The sequence below is a fragment of the Grammomys surdaster genome, unplaced genomic scaffold (assembly GCF_004785775.1).
Source record: "Grammomys surdaster isolate TR1022 unplaced genomic scaffold, NIH_TR_1.0 139, whole genome shotgun sequence".
Taxonomy (NCBI): domain Eukaryota; kingdom Metazoa; phylum Chordata; class Mammalia; order Rodentia; family Muridae; genus Grammomys; species Grammomys surdaster.
Genome location: NW_021604597.1, coordinates 1,890,391 through 1,895,477, shown reverse-complemented (window position 1 = coordinate 1,895,477; position 5,087 = coordinate 1,890,391).

Below are 5,087 nucleotides of genomic sequence, written 5' to 3'. Positions count from 1 at the left end.
CACCTGAAGAGTATATCAGACACCGTTACAGATGGTTGTGAGCCACAATGTGGTTGCTGGGAATTGAATTCAGGACCTCTGGAATAGCAGTCAGTGCTAACTGCTGAGCCATCTCTCCAGCCCTCATCTTTTTCTTTTATGTTTGGTTTTTGGTTTTAGTGTTGCTGTAAATCTCCAACCCAAATAATGACTGGTTAAATTAGAAATAGCTGAGAGTAGTTAACGGACAACAGTTCAGATTGCTTTATTTTGGTTTTATTTTTATTTTATTTTTTTTTTCTGGTGCAGGGTCTCACTATAGATCTTTGGCTGTGTTGTCCACTGTAGACTGGCCTTGAACAGAAATCTATCTGCCTCTGCCTCCTGAGCGTGTCACTATGGCCATCTCTTGTTTTTTTTTGTTTGTTTGTTTTGTTTTGTTTTATCAAAACACTTAGATCCCAAAGAGACAGACTACTTTCCTACTCAAAATACAGAAGAGGCCCAGTAAGAGGTGTAAGTCAGACAATAAAGATGAGTCCTGCTATGAGAGTCTTGAATTTGAATGGTTTTTATTGAAGTGACTGAGTGTTTGTTTTAACGTGTGTGTGTTTGCCCACATGTGTGTATGCACACCATACACAGTCTTGGTGCCCTTGAACGTCAGAAGAGGGTATGGAATTATAAGCTTCTATGTGGATCCTGGGAACTGAACCCCAGTCTTCTGCAAGAGCAGCCAGTGCTCCTAACTGCAAAGCCTCCTCTCCAGCCCCATAGTGACTTTCTACTCACTTATGGCCACATGAAGCTTTTCCATTGACTTCAATCAAGATACAGAAACTAGGGTTTTTTAAAGAGGGGATTGGGCTAGCAAAATGGCTCAGTGGAGAAAGCACATGCTCACCTGGCAACCTGAGTAGGATCTCTAGAATCCTCAGAAAGATAAAAGAATGTTCACTTCATAAGATGGCACTGACTGGTCTTCCAGAGGTCATGAGTTCAATTCCCAGCAACCACATGGTAGCTCACAACCATCTGTAATGGGATCTGATGCCCTCTTCTGGTGGGTCTGAAGACAGCTACAGTGTACTCACATACATAAAACATAACAAAAAGATGGTCCACTAACCACAACAGGCATGGCAACATAAACTAAAAATGGGTGTGGGGATACTACATGATGGCTTCAAAACTAGCCAGGGCTATACACAAGATCCTTCTCAAAAAGAACCGAAAACATGGGGCTGGAGAGATGGCTCAGTGGTTAAGAGCACTGACTGTTCTTCCAGAGGTCCTGAGTTCAATCCCAGCAAACACATGATGGCTCACAACTATCTGTAATGGGATTCAATGCCATCTTCTGGTGTGCCTGAAGACAGCTACAGTGTACTTATATAAATAAATACATCTTTAAAAAAGCTGAAAGCATAGCAGAATTCTTGAAGCCCTGTTAATCACATGTATGAAAATTGTAAAAAGGGAAGAGAGTAGATGCACTTTAAAATGATTTATTATCTGAGCCTCCTTTGGACATTGTCTTTGGACGTCCTTCTGGACATAAATTCAAAATTACAGTATTTGAAAATAGTTATACAAATGCTATGAAAATTCAAATATAATACTAACTTTCCTTTCGTCCGTTTGGATTCCTGATAGAGTGGTAAAACTTGAGAGATTATAGACCAGTGTCATGCAAATGCAGTAACCAGGGAAAGATCTGTGGTAGGAAGAAGGTCTGATAGGGTCCAAGAATTGTCAAAGAATGATATCCCAGATTCAAATTTTATGCAAAAGTAAAGAGTGTTTATTTAACTGAATTTCCTGCATGCAGGGGTCTCCCCATTTGGGAATGGAGATCCCTAATGGACTTGCAGCCCTAGCGTTTATTGTCAGTTAGGGAAATTCTTTTAGAGATTGGTTCTAATGTTTTGATTTAATAGAGAATCTTTGTGTCCAAACCTTCAAGGTCCTTGTCCCCAGTTGCGTTTTGATTGATCAATAAAGATGCCAGCAGCCAATGGCTGGGCAAAGGGAAACGGAGCGGGACCTTTAGATTTGCAAGGGCTAGGAACTGGGAAAGGAAATACGGATCCCCCTGGATCGGTGGGATATGGGCAGAGGTAGGAGCTACAGGAGATAAAGCCAACCAGCCATGTGAGATTTAGGGTGAGTGGTCACCAGCCACTTCCCCGATTGGGCCTAGGGTAATGGGAAGGTTTAGGAGTGTCCAGCCTTTGAGGTAGCCAAGGTATTTTAAAATTAACTGGCGTGTGTGTGTGTGTGTGTGTGTGTGTGTGTGTCTTCCATTTTCGAATCCAGACAGCTCCTGGGTGAGTGCACGTGTGTGACCTGCAGGAGCCAAAGCAGAGTAGCTAAACTCACCTCTCCAGAATTCTAGGGAGGAGAATGTGCCCTTTTACCCTCCTTGATTGGTTAGCTCTATCTCTAGGGGTCTGACTGATTCTACAACTCCTCAAGCTCTGGAGACCTCCCTGGGGGATTGCTTACTCATTCTAGCTACCTACGTTTACTTTAGGCCAGATGACAAGGTGTCCTCAGATTGGCTACCTGCAGCTGTGGTTGGCTGACCACAGGTTCCAGGATCCTGGTTCTCATTTCTGGGAAACAGAATCTTAGGCCTAGTCTCCCAAACTGCCAGTTTGCAGCCTGTCATGGAGTCAGTCTGGCTCTGGCTAACTCAGTCCTCTCAACTCCAACAAACTATGTCTACCCTAGAATAGGCGTCTATGTTAGACTCCATGACGAAGGGGAGTTAAAATTGCAGGTGGGGCTTGAGTTGCCGGTAGTCCATCCTTGGGATGACATTACCTTGGAGTATCCATTTGAGCCCAGGGTCATGGCAAGGGTATTTATTTATTTATTTATTTATTTGCTTTTTGTTTTTTTTCGAGACAGGGTTTCTCTGTGTAGTCCTGGTTGTCCTGGAACTCACTCTGTAGACCAGGCTGGGCTCGAACTCAGAAATCCACCTGCCTCTGCCTCCCAGGTGCTGGGATTAAAGGCATGCGCCACCACTGCCCGGCGGCAAGGGTCTTTATAAGTGGCAGTATGAAACCCAACCCTCTATTGCTGGGGTGTTTGCTATTTGGTTTGGGTTTTGTACAGGTGACCAATGTAGGGCTTTACACATGTCACACAAGCATCCCCTTAGCTCTGTCTCCGCCATTGAAGGAAGGAGATCAAGAGCCAGGGCACATCAAGAAAAAAAGTGAATGTAAGACGCACCCATAAAACTTGAAGTTAGTGAATGTATAGTGTTTTCAGGTTGCTTGATTTGTTAGAGGACCTATAAGAAACTGGTGGGATCACATAGAAATTGAGGCCAAAAAGTCAATTAACTCCAAATTAGTACCACTTGTCAAAAAAAAAAAAAGGCACTTAAAAAACCTTGTTGCTGGGGCTGGAGAGATGGTTAAGAGCAACTGGTTGCTCTTCCAGAGGTCCTGAGTTCAATTCCCAGCAAGTACATGGTGGAGGCTCACAACCATCTGTAATGGGATCTGACGCCCTCTTCTGGTGTGTCTGAGGACAGCGACAATATACACATAAAATAAATAAATAAATTTAAAAAAAAAAGGCCTTGTTGCTGAGCCATGGTGGTGCATGCCTTTATTCCCAGCACTCAGGAACTCAGGAGACAGAGACAAGCAGATTTCTCTGAATTCGAGGCCAGCCTAAATAAGCAAGCTTAGGAGGCTGGAGAGATGGCTCAGTGGTTAAGAGCACTGACTGCACTTCCAGAGGTCCTGAATTCAAATCCCAGCAACCACATGGTGGCTCACAACCATCTGTAATGAGATCTGATGCCCTCTTCTGGTGTGTCTGAAGACAGCTACAGTGTATTCATATATAATAAATAAATAAATCTAAAAAAAAAAATTTTAAAAAGCAAGCTTTAGGATAGCCAAGGCTACAGAGAAACTCTGTTTCAAAAGAAAAAGAAAAAAAAAAATCTCTAAAGAGTCCAGAAAACATTAAGACACCTGCAATGTTGGAAATAGCAAGTTTTGTTTTAAAATAAAGTATATTTTAATACATAAAATCTACTGTGTGCCAGGCTTTCAGTGCACTTACCTTGTATGATGTTGAGTTTATCCATTTTCACTTTAGAGGAAGCCATTCCTGATAACATGAGCTGTAGGATAGAGCCTTTTACCATAAGGAAAGCACTCTGTAAGCCCAGCTCTCAGGACACTGATGACAGGGGCTTGTTGACCTGAAGCCAGTGAAACCCTGCCTCATCTCAGAGGCACGCACATGAACACACACAAACACACACACACACACACACACACAGAGGCTGCCTACATGAGAAAGAGCAAGCAAATCATGCCAGGGTTTACAGCTCTAAATCAAGAGCATCAGCAAGAATAGTTCTGATTCAGCTGGGTGGTGGTGGTACACTCCTTTAATCCCAGCACTTAGGAGGCAGAAGTAGGTGGATCTCTATGAGTTCAAGGCCAGTCTGGTCTACAAATTGGGTTCTAGGACAGCCAAAGAAACCCTTTCTTGGGGGAAAGAAATCATTCTAGATTCCCTAAAGAACTTAGATCAAAGGATTTTTTTTAATTGGATTGTTTTTTTGTTTGTTTGTTTTTTTGTTTTTTTAAGACAAAGAGTCTTACTGTGTAGCTCTAACTCTGGTTGGTCTGAAGCTTCCTGTGTAGACCAGGCTGACTTTGAACTCACAGATCCACTGTCATGATTATGTGCATTTACAGCCCAAAGGTTACTGGGAGACAACAAAAGCTAGAAAACACAAGGCATGGCTCCACTCATACTGTGGTTTCGGATATCTGGTCTCTAGCTAGAATTTAGCATGATGTTGTCTCCAAAAAATAATTAAAAAATAAATAAATAAATTAAGTTAAAGTTAAAAAAAATTCCTTTTCCTCCTCCCCCCAAAAATCTTTTCAATTGTTTCTAGCTTTTTTATATTGTTTATTTTTATTTTATGTACATTGATGTTTTGCTTGCACATATGTCTGTATGTTGGTGAGCATCAGATCCCCTGGAACTAGACTTATTAAACAGTTGGGAGCTGCTCTGTGGATGCTGGAAATTGAACCCAGGTCCTTGCTGCTCTG